The sequence below is a fragment of the Nomascus leucogenys genome, chromosome 1a (genome assembly GCF_006542625.1).
Source record: "Nomascus leucogenys isolate Asia chromosome 1a, Asia_NLE_v1, whole genome shotgun sequence".
Classification (NCBI taxonomy): Eukaryota; Metazoa; Chordata; class Mammalia; order Primates; family Hylobatidae; genus Nomascus; species Nomascus leucogenys.
The window spans coordinates 98,264,056-98,278,454 of NC_044381.1; the positions used below are offsets into that span (position 1 = coordinate 98,264,056).

Here is a 14,399-nt window from a genome sequence, read left to right on the forward strand (position 1 = left end):
CTGCCTGTATTCAACATTTTACTGGATGAACCATCTTAGTGCAATAAGGCAAGAAGATGAAATAGATGGGAGGAAGACTGGAAAGGAAAAATGAAAACTGTCTACGCAGAAGACCATAAAAGATTGAGACAATTTTTAAAAGAAATAGGTAGAAGAATGTAACAGGCTCAATCCTTAGAAGATTCACTATAATAAAGATGTTAATATTTCATCAAGTTGTTCTTCAGATTCAATATAATTCCAGTATAGATTTCAGCAGTGTGTTTAGGAAGAGGGAGGTGAGGTATGAGAAAATGGACAAGCTGTTTCTAAAATGTGCGTAAGAACAGAAAAGGTAAAGAACTAAAACAACCTTGAAGAACAAAGTGAAGACTTTCTCTACCAGACAGCAAGACTTTTAGGCCAGATGCAGTGGCTCATACCTGTAATCCCTGCGCTTTGGGAAGCTGAGGCTAGAGGATCACTTGAGACCAGAAGTTCAGGACTAGCCTGGGCAACATAGCGAGACACCTTCTCTACAAAAATTTAAAAAAAAAAAAAAGCTGGTTGTGGTGGTGCACTCCTGTATGTAGTCCCAGCTATTTGGGAGGCTGAGGTGGGAGGATCACTGGAACTTGGGAATTCAAGGCTGCAGTGAATGGTGATTGTGCCACAGTACTCCAGCCTGGGCAACAGAGCAAAACCCTGTCTCAAACAAAACAAAAGAAAACAAAACCTTATTCTTCAATATAAACAAATAAAAAGATTATTATTCCAGCTATCCCCTTTTCCTGTTACTGCAGATTTTTTCATGAAGAAGGGGGGAAATTTCAATGGAGGATTTGTTTTTTTTTTGAGTTGTGGGTGGAGGGTGGGGGAGAAGAGAGTAGAGGATATAGTGTGGCCTTTGAAAGATTTTAATGTACTTGCCATGACTAGTGCTGTTTCAACTTGTTCTCCAAAATACCTCTTACATGTAGGGAAAAAAATGCCCCCAAATGGAGTAAAAGGATGAGCTCAACCACAAAACTTCGTTTTTTGAAAGTTCAGGTTTTATTTAAAAATACACACAAATTTGTTTCTGCAAAGACTCCTTTATCTCATCTTCTGCCTCTAGTTTGAGAAAAGTTTCCTTGGGATCTCAGAAATAATTTTAAGAAGATTTTATTTTTACATTTTACCCAGTTTTGAATGTTTTCAGCGGGATGGTTTATGTAAGTGTATAGTTTCTCATATTACTGGAAATAGAATCCAACATAATTCAACAAATATTAAGTACTTATATATCAGGCTTTAGTCTAGGTTTAGGGATACAGTATTGGGGAAAAAAAATTCTGCCCTCATGGGGCTTACATTCTTAACCAACATCTCTTCAAATACTGCTTGTGTCCCATTCTGTCTTTTCTCCTTGAATTCAGCTTAGACATGTTATACCTCAATCTGTTCTAAGTATTTTTGAATCTTTCACATTTCTATGTCTCTCTATTCTGAATTCTGTATAATTTCTTTATATAAATTTTCTAGTTAATTTATGTCATAGAATTGCACGTGTTTCCCCTTAATGAATATTCAAACCACTGTTATTTTATTTTGTTTACATATGTATGTGTACACACCTCCTCACATATGGAATCTGCCATTTAATCCCAGCACTTTGGGAGGACGAGGTGGGCAGATCACCTAAGGTCAGGAGTTTGAGACCAGCCTGGCCCACATGGCGAAACTCTATCTCTACTAAAAATAGAAAAATTAGCCAGGTGTGGTGGTGCATGCCTGTAGTCCCAGCTACTTGGGAGGCTGAGGTGGGAGAATCACTTGAACCCAGGAGGTGGAGGTTGCAGTGAGCCAAGATCATGCCACTGCACTCCAGTCTGAGCGACAGAGACCACATCTCAAAAACAAAACAAAACAAAACAAAAAACCTCCAAATAAAAATATAGAAAACTCTTTAGAAGCAAAAGTTTTGATGAGAGGTACTCTTGGAAAATGTTACATAAGCTGGGTGTACATTTCAAGTGCACAGTAGCCTCAGTGCCAGCTACTACTCCTGAAGTTTTGCTTGTAGTAGGTTTGGCTAGAACTATGCATTTTTCCTAGTTAACTCCAAGTTCACTGAAAATTTCATGTATCTTGTTAAAAATGTATTTTCTTTGCAAATTAATGTCTTCTCAGTTATCATAAATTTAAATATGACAAAGAATAAGCAAAATAAGTCAATACAATTTGTAATTCACCTTCTAATACCATCATGTTGGGGGTTAGAATTTCAACATATGAATTTGGGAGAGACGCAGATATTCAGACCATAGCAAAGTCATAATTCATTAGTATGTAATTTTTTCAAACAGAATTCACTTTATCTCTACTTGTCATCCAGTTAAAACATTTTACTATGTAATATTTCAGACAAGAAAAAATAGCCAAAATTATAGCAAACACTTACGAACTTATCCAGTGAAATAAATAAAATGTGATAAAAAATTAAGGTATCCTCTAATTTTATTTAATGTGTTCCTCATTTCCCTTCCCCCAACCACCCAGAGTCAATTATGTTTTCTTACGTCTTTGAGTATATTAAATCCATCACTTTATAATGTCTTTCAATAAGAGCACTTTTCTCATCTTGCCTAAATTAATTAATTACTCTCAGAGCTTAACCAAATTTTCTCCAATAATATGTGAGCTTCACATTTATTCTCCGGCAATTTTTTTTTGCAGGGACGGAGACAGAGTTTTGCTCTTGTCTCCCAGGCTGGAGTGCAATAGCAAGATCTCGGCTCACTGCAACCTCTGCTACCGCACCCAGCGTCTCCCAATTTGCAATTAAGTGGAAGCGCGAAATTATTTCTGGCCAATAGAAGTAAACAGAAGAGGCCAGGTGCGGTGGCTCACCCTTGCGATACCAGCACTTTGGGAGGCTGAGGTGGGGGGGATCACTTGAGCCCCAGGAGTTCGACACCAGCCTGGCCAAGGTGGCGAAACCTTGTCTCTGTCAAAAATACAAAGATAATTAGCCGGGTGCGGTGGCATGCACCTGTAATCCCAGCTATTCAGGAAGCTGAGGCAGGAGAATTGTTTGAAGCCGGGAGGAGAAGGTTGCAGTGAGATGGCGCAACTGCACTGCAGCCTGGGTACAGAGCGAGACTCCTTATTAAAAAAAAAAAAAAGTAAACAGGAGTAATAATATACACCACTTCCGGGTTCCAGGCCTGGTCTTTTTTTTTTTTTTTTTTTGGAGACAAGGTCTCACTCTATGTCGCCCAGACTGGAGAGTAGTGGCGCAATCTCAGCTCACTACAGCCTCCTTCTCCCAGATTCAAGCGATTCTCATGCCTCAGCCTCCCAGCTAACTGAGATTACAGGCACACGCCACCACGCCCTGCTAATTTCTGTATTTTTAGTAGAGACAGGGTTTCGACACCTTAGCCAGGCTGGTCTCAAACTCCTGACGTCAAGTGATCTGCCCACCTCGGCCTCCCAAAGTGCTGGGATTACAGGCATGAGCACTGGGCCCGGCCAGGCCTAGGTTTTGAGTTCTTTAGTTCTTTTTGCCTGCCATGGTGACCTTGGATAACTCAACTTCCAGATGGTTTAGCTACCGGTTAGCTGCTTAAAGGACAGTTCACATCAGACTGCACTGTGAAGAAGAGACAAACTTTTGTTGTGTTAAGCCATTGAGATTTCTGGGTTATTTGCAACCTTAGCTAATGAATTACCTTGATAAATACACATTGTGGGGATAATGCTGTATTAACTCCTGCTTTGTGTAACCTCCTTAAGTATCCATATTTGCCATTAAAGAAGTTTTGTATTCTGTAACTGTTGGTGGATTTCCACCATCAGTTATGGATCATAACTGTATCATATGTTATAGATCATAACATATGTTAGATCACATGTTATAGATCATAACATATGTTAGATTATATGTTATAGATCATGACACCATCCCTCAGTGTTGGCCATTTGGTAAACAAAATGTATCATGCAGCATGATTACTTTTGGTAGTTTATCAGATGTGTAGGAAACAATGGTTTCTCTTGTATTCAAAAGTAAAGAAACTCTGGTTCATAAAGTGGCAAACTCCCTTTTCAGAAACCTCACTGTGTGAACAACTGTGGAGTCTTCCAGTGCTTCCACTGCAGCAAATCAGCATTAGCAATGTGACATAAGTGTAATCTTCACCCTCCGCTGCACTACATTCTCCTCACTTCCATGTGAGGGGAGCACTAAGACCACTGCGGTCTGATACTATACAAGTATCAACTGTTTCCAGCCATCACTGTAGATATATAATTTTTCTGCTTTTTGATATTTAAGAGTATACAGCAAGGAATATTAAGACCATGCTTGTTTTGCTTGTGAATAGTGTGATTTTCTAAAATCCCCAAATCATACTACAGGTTATTTTGAGACTTCAAATCTGCTCCCATTCCCACTCCATCCCCTATGTTGGCATACACTATTTTAGAAGCAGAACTAAGTTTTAGAGGAGGCACTGGCAATTTGGAATATGAAAGAATGTGGCTGGTTTTACCTTGGCTGTTCTTGAATGGCTATTCTTATCCGAGTAAGGCAAACCCAGCATGGGTAGGCGCCCTGGAAGTGGACAAAATAAACCTGTGCTTGTGTCAATTTCTATCTCCTCGTGCTGTTTCCTATATGTCTTCTTTCAGAAAAACTGAGGAAATTGACCGGACTTTTGTTTTGTTTTGTTTTGTTTTTGCGACAAAGGCTTGCTCTGTCATCTAGGCTGGAGTGCAGTGGCACAATCTCGGCTCACTGCAGCCTTGACCTCTCGGGCTCAGGTGAACCTCCTGTCTCAGCCTCCTGAGTAGCTGAGACCACAGACACATGACACCATGCCCAGCTTTTTTTTTTTTTTTGTGGACATAGGGTCTCCCTATGTCGCCCAGGCTGAGACTTTACAAAAAAAAAAAAAAAAAAGAAAAATCTCTGGCCAGGTGCGGTGGCTCACGCCCATATTCCCAGCACTTTGGGAGGCCAAGGCGAGCAGCTCACTTGAGGTCAGGAGTTCGAGACCAGCCTGGCCAACATCGTGAAACCCTGTCTTTACTAAAAATACAAAAATTAACCAGGCATGGTGGCGTGCACTGGTAATCCCACCACTCAGGAGGCTGAGGCAGGAGAATGACTTGAACTGGGGAGGTGTGGAGGTTGCAGTGAGCCATGATCATGCCACTGGACTCCGGCCTGGGCGAGACTCCATCTCAAAAAAAAAAAGAAAAAATATCTAGGGTCCCCGGCCTCACGCCCACCTTGCTGCTCAACCTGCTGGCTGGCCCCCAAAATGTTGCAGCTAAATGTGATCTCTCCTTCGCCTGCCCCAGAGGATTCAAATGCTGTGGCGACAGCTGCTGCCAGGAGAAAGCGTTCTTCCCTGGCCCCTTGAGGATCTTCGTCATCATCTTCCTGGTCATCCTGCCCCTCTTGTGCATCTGTGACCTGGCTAAGCGCTTCTGTCCCAACTGCAGAGACCTGGACCCAGATGCCCTGACGGATTGCCGGGGTCCCGGGAACCACCCTCCATCATCCCCCTAGAGAGCGTCAGAGCATCCCTCTCTGCTTCCCCACCCACCAACCGTGAGGTGATTCTGAAGCCTACCCGGCGCCTGACTCCTACAGAGCCACCCCCTCCCTACAGCTTTAGGCCTGAAAAATATACCGGGGATCAGAGGGCCATTGACAACCCGGCCTTCTGAGTCACCTCCTGCCTAGAATCTTGCCATCAGCAACCTCCTCCCCAGTGCCTCCTGGATCAAGCTAGAGACTACCGGCACCCCAGGAATGTCCCTGCCCATCCTTCCATGTCTCTGTTCATTCTTGGATTTAACTTATCGCTTTTTCTGCTTCTGTTACCAACCCAGCTGCCTCTCTTGTCCTGAGGGTTAGGCTGGAGTGACAGTATCTGCCCACCCCGCAACCCAAGAAAGAGGCTGCTGGAAGGAAAATGCCGACCATTGGAGGTGCCTGACCGCAGAATGGGCTACTGTGAGGGGTAGTAAGAGCCCCATTTCTGGAGGTATGTAAATCTTGACTGGACAGCCAGCTCTGAGATTTTATCAGGGCACTTCTATACCTGTGGGAGACTGGACTGGATGAACTCTGAGCCAGCTTCCAATCCTACCTGAATAGAGAACTCATTGTACCCACCCCCAACACATGATAAACACACATCCTCACTGAAAAAAAAATCTCTGATCTGTGTGAAATTTTTTATAAACTATAAAGCCACTAAAAACACTAGCTCTTCCACTTTCTTTTTTTTTTTTTTTTTTTTTGTTTTGAGACAGAATCTGGCTCTGTCCCCCAGGCTGGAGTGCAGTGGCACCATCTTGGCTCACTGCAAGCTCTGCCTCCTGGGTTCACGCCATTCTCCTGCCTCAGCCTCCCGAGTAGCTGGGACTACAGGTGCCCGCCACCACGCCCGGCTAATTTTTTTTGTATTTTTAGTAGAGACAGGGTTTCACTATGTTAGCCAGGATGGTCTCGAACTCCTGACCTCGTGATCCGCCCACCTCGGCCTCCCAAAGTGCTAGGATTACAGGCTTGAGCCACCGCGCCCGGCCAGCTCTTCCACTTTCAATGAATTGACAGTTAAACCTATATAGAAAGTCATTTCATTCAGTTGCTTAAGTGTACATTTTGCAACTCTTCTTATCCTGAAGAGTATACTAGAAAGATATATTGCTCAAGTTAGATGCTCTGTGGTTGCTTTAATGCTCATATGAAAAAAAATTAATGACTGATATGAGCATTTGGTTAACACTTTTTAAGACTTGAAATGTTGCTGCCATGTTCTGTACCTGTGTTATTCAATATGGTAGCCACTAGCCACATGTGACTATTGAGCCTCTGAATTGTGGCTAGTTTGACTGAAGAATTGAATTTTAAATTTTATTTGATTTAAAATAACTTAAGTTTAAATAACCATGTAGATAACACAAATGTAGAATGCTTCTGTAATATAAAAAGTAGTATTGGATAGCACTATTCTACAAAAGTGCCCATAAATATTTGTTATTATTTAGAACTATGCTGTCTGATATGTAGCCGTTGGTTATATATAGCCATTGAACACCTGAAATGCGGTTATTCTGAATTGAGAAATGCTGTCAGTTAAAATACATTAGATTTCAAAGGCATAGCATGAAAAAATGAAAATATGTAAAATGTCTTAATAATTTTTATATTGATAATCATAGTAGGTAGAATAATGGCCCACTGAAGATCTCCATGTACACATCTTGAAAACCTGTGAATATGTTTCATATATTACATGGCGAGGGGGAATCAAGGCTGTAGATGGAATTAAGGTGGCTAATCAGCTGACCTTATAACAGTGAGAATATGCTGGATTATCTGGGTAGGCCCAATACAACTACAAGAGTCCTTAACAGTAGAAAAGAAGATGTGACTACAGAAAAAAGACATAGAGGCTGGGCACCATGGCTCACACCTGTAATCCTAGCACTTTGGGAAGCTAAGGTGGAAGGATCACTTTAGCCCAGATGTTTGAGACCCTGTCTCTCCAAAAAAAATTTTTTTAATTAGCTGGGCGTGGGGCTGGGCGCGGTGGCTCATGCCTGTAACCCCAGCATTTTGGGAGGCCGAGGCGGGTGGATCGCAAGTTCAGGAGATCGAGACCATCCTGGCTAACACGGTGAAACCCCATCTCTACTAAAAATACAAAAAATTAGCCTGGCGTGATGGCGGTGTCTGTAGTCCCAGCTCCTCGGGAGGTTGAGGCAGCAGAATGGTGTGAACCCGGGAGGCAGAGCTTGCAGTAAGCCAAGATAGTGCCACTGCACTGCAGCCTGGGAGACACAGCGAGACTCCATCTCAAAAAAAAAAAAAAAATTAGCTGAGTATGGTGGTGCCCACCTGTAGTCCCAGCTTCTCAGCAGACTGAAGTGAGAGTATCACTTGAGCCCAGAAGGTTGAGGCTGCAGTGAGCCATGATTGTGTCACTGCACTCCAGCCTGGGTGACAGAGATGGACCCTGACTCAAAAAAAGAAAAAAGACACAGAGATGCAACATTACTGGCTTTGAAAATAGAAGAAGGGGGCCTCTAAGAAGCTGAAAAATACAAGGTAATTTATTCTCCCCTAGAACTTTAGAATAGAATGCAGTCCTGCTGACACTTTGGTTTTTGCCCAGTGAGACCTATGTTGGACTTCTGACCTATATAAATAGGAATGAACAAATGAATGGGCCATGCGTGGTGGCTCATGCCTGTAATCCCAGCACTTTGGGAGGCCCAGGCAGGTGGATCACTTGGATTACTTCAGACCAAAGAGTTTAAGACTAGCCTGGGCAACATGGTGAGATCTTGTCTCTACCAAAAAAAAAAAAAAAAAAAGAAAACATTAGCCAGGCATGGTGGCGCATGCCTATACTTGGGAGGCTTGAGATGGGAAGATCGCTTGAGCCTGGGAGATTGAGGCTGCAGTGAGCCATGATCATGCCATTGCCCTCCAGCCTGGGCAACAGTGTGAGACCCTGTCTCCAAAATAACAAACTAAAACAAAAAAGTCCAAATGAATAAAGAAGTAAGTTTGTTTTAAGCTACTGTTAGTAGTAATTTGTTACAGCAGCAAATAGACAATGAATACAATAATATTAAATAATATCTCGTATATAGTGACTTAAGTAAAATATAATGTTGAAGTTGATTTCACCTGTTTCTTTTTACTTTAAAAAATATGGGTACTAACTCATATATTCATCACAGCACTATTCACAATAGCAAAGACATGGAATCAACCTAGGTATCCATCAAAGGTGAAGTGGATAAAGAAAATGTGGTACATATACACCATGGAACACTACACAGCCATAAAAAAAGAGTGAAATCGCACCTAGCTCCTTAGGTGGAGCCATGATTGATGGACAGTCAGCTTTTGCCAGTGAGACCCTCAGTAAGGCTCATGGCATGAATACTATAGACGAAGGGATGGCAGCACTGAAGTTGGGTAGCACAGAAGTTGCAAGCAATGTTCCAAAAGTTGTAGGTTCTGCTGTTGGTAGTGGGTCCATTACTAGTAATATCGTGCCTTCCAACAGTTTGTCTCCAGCCACCATTGCTCCTCCAAAACCAGCATCTTGGGCTGATATTGCTAGCAAGCCTGCAAAACAGCAACCTAAACTGAAGACCAAGAATGGCATTGCAGGGTCAAGTCTTCTGCCACCCCCGATAAAGCATACTATGGATATTGGAACTTGGGATAACAAGGGTCCCATTGCAAAAGCCCCCTTACAGGCTTTGGTTCAGAATATAGGTCAGCCAACCCAGGGGTCTCCTCAGCCTGTAGGTTAGCAGGCTAACAATAGCCCACCAGTGGCTCCGGCATCAGTAGGGCAACAGACACAGCCATTGCCTCCACCTCCACCACAGCCTGCCCAGCTTTCAGTCCAGCAACAGGCAGCTCAGCCAACCCACTGGGTAGCATCTCGGAACCATGGCAGTGGGTTCGGTCACAATGGGGTGGATGGTAATGGAGTAGGGCAGTCTCAGGCTGGTTCTGGATCTACTCCTTCAGAACCCCACTCAGTGTTGGAGAAGCTTTGGTCCGTTAATAACTATAACCCCAAAGATTTTGACTGGAATTTGAAACATGGCTGCGTTTTCATCATTAAGAGCTACTCTGAGGACGATATTCACTATTCCATTAAGTATCATATTTGGTGCAGCACAGAGCATGCTAACAAAAGACTGGATGCTGCTTATCGTTCCATGAATGGGAAAGGCCCCGTTTACTTACTTTTCAGTGTCAACGGCAGTGGACACTTCTGTGGCATTGCAGGAATGAAATCTGCTGTGGACTACAACACATGTGCAGGTATGTGGTCCCAGGACAAATGGAAGGGTCGTTTTGATGTCAGGTGGATTTTTGTGAAGGACGTTCCCAATAGCTAACTGCGACACATTTGCCTAGAGAACAACGAGAATAAACCAGTGACCAACTCTAGGGACACTCAGGAAGTGCCTCTGGAAAAGGCTAAGCAGGTGTTGAAAATTATAGCCAGCTACAAGCACACCACTTCCATTTTTGATGATTTCTCACACTATGGGAAACGCCAAGAGGAAGAAGAAAGTGTTAAAAAGGAACGTCAAGGTCGTGGGAAATAAAAGGCAGTTCTACACAGACTGCAGCAACGGTTGCATCTGCATGTCCTAAGAGGAAAAAATGACCTTCAAGAGAATTAGGACTTTTTTCTTAATTTCACTGACTTCAGAGACGATTGCAGACTTGCAGTTTAAGTATTGGAATTTCACAAAAGACATAGGACTTAACTGGAAAATAAAAAAAAAAAAGAAAAAGAAAAAACTAAACAAAAAATCCCTCTAGGTAGTTTAGGTGAAAAACGTCCCTTTTATTTTGGCTTTGGTTGTGATTTCAGAGCATAATGCTTTTTTTTTTTGTCTTTTTACTATGTTTTTCGGATTTTTAAGTCCGTAAGTGCATACAGTTTTCTCTAATTTTTAAGCCCTTTCCTCCTCCCATTTTGACATTTGCACTTGGAGAACACTTGAGTTGTGAAGGTTTTGGGCATCCACCCCAGAAAGTGGGAATTTGATTTTATTCTTCTGAACTGGAAGAACATTTTTATGAAGAATTTTTGTCTAGGAGAATATAACAGTGTTACCCAAGGTTGTGTCTTTAAGGGTGGTTCATTTTCTCTGACCTTTTGTTACCCAAAGTAAAGTACTAGGAGTCCTAAGAAGTGTTCTGTTCTTGTACATTATACTGATTAAGTCAGGATTAATTTGATTTCAAAGCTAAGAACAGTGGTAAAAACTCGTTTACAGAAATGCATTTTGGAAGAGAAAAATACTGTAAAACGTGTAGTGAATGTTTCTTCAGTTTCTTGTTCAGCCAATGAGGAAAGGGCATTGCCTTTCTTTTTACCATTAATCACTTCTGAATAAACGTGAGATCCTGTTGAGCATCAAAAAAAAAAAAAAAAAAAAAGAGTGAAATCATGTCCTTTGTAGCAACATAGATGCAGCTGGAGGCCATTATCCTAAATGAATTAAAACAGGAACAAAAAATCAAATACCGCATATTCTCATATATAAGTAGGAGCCACTACTTTGGGTACACATGAACATAAAGGTGGCAACAATAGACAGTGGGGACTACTAGAGGGAGGAAAGAAGGAAGTGGGTGTATTAGCCCGTTCTCACGCTGCTGATAAAGACACACCCGAGAATGAGTAATTTATAAATGAAAAAGGTTTAATTAACTCACAGTTCAGCACAGCTGAGAAGGCCTCAGGAAACTTACAATCATGGCAGAAGGGGAAGCAAACACATTCTTTTCACATGGCACTAGCAAGGGGAAGTGCCAAGCAAAAGAGTTTAAGCCCTTTGTAAAACCATCAGATATCATGAGAACTCACTCACTGTCTTGAGGACTGCATGAGGGTAACCGCCCCCATGATTAAATTACCTCCTACTGGATACCTCCCATGACACGTGGGAATTATGGGAACTACAGTTCAAGATGAAATTTGGGTGGGACACAGCCCAACCGTATCAGGGGAGCAAGGGCTGAAAAACTACCTATTGGGTACTATGCTCACTACCTGGTTGATGAGATCATTCCTACCTCAAACCTCAGCATCACGCAATATACTCATGTGAGAAACCTGCACATGAACCCCCAAATCTAAAATAAAAGTTGAAGTTATTTTTTAAAATAGCAGAGAAAAATTCCCCAGTGGTATGTTCCTATGTTGTACAGCCAAAATTTATTATTAAAAAAATTACATGAAAAAAACCTGTATGCAAATATTTTTAGGGACTTTATCCATAATCACCGAAAACTGAAAATAACTCAAAAGTCCGTCAACTAGAGAATGGATGAACATCCTGTTGTATATCCATACAAATGGACTACAGTTCAACAATAAAAAGGAATGAACACACACAAAGTAAAATGTGGCTACTAGAAAATTACACATGTGGCTCACTCTGTCTCTCTCTTTTTTTGTTGTTTTTGTTTTTTCTTTAGAGACGGGGTCTTGCTGTGTCACCCAGGATGGAGTGCAGTGGCGCAATCGTAGCTCACTGAGCCTCCATCTCCTAAGCTCAGGCAATCCTCCCACCTCAGCCTCTCATCACTCTCTATTTCCATCGGACAATGCTGATTTAGAGGTTTTTGGCTCTATCTTTTTGTGTTGCAGCAAAAGCCAAATTACTTTTTGAGAAGATTCTTGGGCTGGCTCCAAGTGCTCCTTTGGCTTACTTTCAAGGTGGAGTTGGTAAGTGACTTTCTATTTAGTCACTCGACCTCTTGAACTCCCTACCTTTCATAAGATATCAGTCTTACCTCTACTCGGCTGAGAGTTAAAAGTATATGATTCAGCACTTAACAGGCCATATAGAAAGTTACAGTCTACATATTGTCAGTGAACATGACCTTAGACTCACAGTTGTTTGTTCAGTACTTATCAATGTGAACAAAATGACAGTTTCATGTTCATTTAAAGAAGTCATGGCCAGGTATGGTGGCTCATGCCTGTAATCCCAGCACTTTGGGAGGCCTAGGTGGGTGGATCAGTTGAGGTCAGGAGCTCAAGACCAGCCTGGCCAACATGGTGAAATACAAAAAATGCAAATAAAAATAAAAATAAAAATAAAAAATAAATAAATAAATCCCAGCTACTCGGCAGGCTGAGGCAGAAGAATTGCTTGAACCTGGGAGGCAGAGGTTGCAGTGAGCTGAGATTCCGCCACTGCACTCCAGCCTGGGTACACCATGAAACTCCGTCTCAAAAACAAACAAACAAAAAAAACAAAAACAAAGTTATGATAACTGCTGAAATTACAGAGGCAAAGATAAACATTTCATGCCTTTGGCAGGCCTAGTTCAGAAATAATGGTAGATATTTGCATAAAGCCATACTATAGAGATTTTGTGGTAGAAGCATTTCCTCCTGGGCACACATATCTTTTAGCCTTTCTTACAGTTAGATTATAGCCACGTGATTGCGTTCTGTCTAGTGGGAGTTGGCAGAGGGAATGTACTTTCAGACCTGACCATAAAATTCCATGCATGATTGTCTACACATCCTGTTTTGCTTCTGTGATGACCTCAGAGGCCACATGCTGAAGATGGCAAAGTCACAAAATGGAAGGACTCCAGATCCCTGAGTTACCAAAGGAAAGAAAGTCAACAAGGACAGGTGCATGACTGACTTTGTGAGTGAGAGGTAAGCCATTGTTGTTTTAAGTCACAGAAATTTTTTTTTTTTTTTTTTTTTTTTTTTGAGACGGAGTCTTGCTCTGTCGCCCAGGCTGGAGTGCAGTGGCGCAGTCTCGGCTCACTGCAAGCTCCGCCTCCCAGGTTCACGCCATTCTCCTGCCTCAGCCTCCCGACTAGCTGGGACTACAGGCGCCCGCCACCACGCCCAGCTAATTTTTTGTATTTTTAGTAGAGACAGGGTTTCACTGTGGTCTCGATCTCCTGACCTCGTGATCCGCCCGCCTCGGCCTCCCAAAGTGCTGGGATTACAGGCATGAGCCACCGTGCCCCGGCCCATCAGTAGTATCTTGTTAATCAGTAAGAGTTTAATGAATTAAAATATCATACGCTTGAGACAAAAAAGAATTAAAACTGAGAAATATTGTGTGCTGTTGCAACATAAGAAAGGAGATGATAAAGCCTATTACCTCATTTAAAAATGATGTCACGCTTATATTTGAGGTTAGTCAGAGGGTACATTTTGTTGTTGCTTTTAAAACTAGGTAGGCTTGTGTCTAGTGGGTCATTGAGTGTTATCCTCTGGACATAGGTTTAATGGAAGATATTAATAACCATGAGTGCTTGAATAAGAGCACCACCTGCTGAATCCACTCCGTCTCCCTTCTCGTCTGCTCCATGAAGCCACCTGGGGAGGTGAAGCCAGTAGCCACAGTCCAGAGCCCCCTGTACCCTCCCACCTCATTCCGCCCTCGCCGGAGGCTGCAGAGACTGAGGCTTCTGTTGTTCCTCCCTTCCTCACCTTCCTCTTCTCTCTTCTCTTCTCTTCCTCATGCTCTTCTCTTCCCTGCCCACTGTCCCTCTCTGCCATCACTTCATTAGGAGAAGCCTAGTTGGAGGACAGTTACATAAAAGCAGACAGACAGTTACCTGGCAATGTATTAGGACCAGAATGAGTCATGGAAATTATTTTCATGAGAAATAACATTTTAAAAAGCAGTTACTTTGTTTTTAAATGTATTTTATCACATTTGAGGCTTCTAATAATTTGTTTTTATTTTGCATTTTTTTGTACCCTCAATATTAGATTCACGTGATTGATCTGATTCTTCACTAATGACAAAAAGCCACCAAGATACATCTATTTAAGCTTTCTCGCTTTTGAACTGATGGAAAGGCTCAAAGG

General features: G+C 42.2%; 2 pseudogenes across 1 annotated transcript; both read left to right on the forward strand.

Annotated features, from left to right (window-relative positions):
• The first annotated feature begins 3,536 nt into the window (after positions 1-3,536).
• Positions 3,537-5,703, forward strand: LOC105739244 (annotated as a pseudogene).
• Positions 5,704-8,862: 3,159 nt separating this feature from the next.
• LOC100581700 lies at positions 8,863-10,941 on the forward strand (annotated as a pseudogene). The gene has a single exon (XR_001115158.2). The product of XR_001115158.2 is annotated as a YTH domain-containing family protein 2 pseudogene (transcript).
• The last annotated feature ends 3,458 nt before the right edge of the window (positions 10,942-14,399 follow it).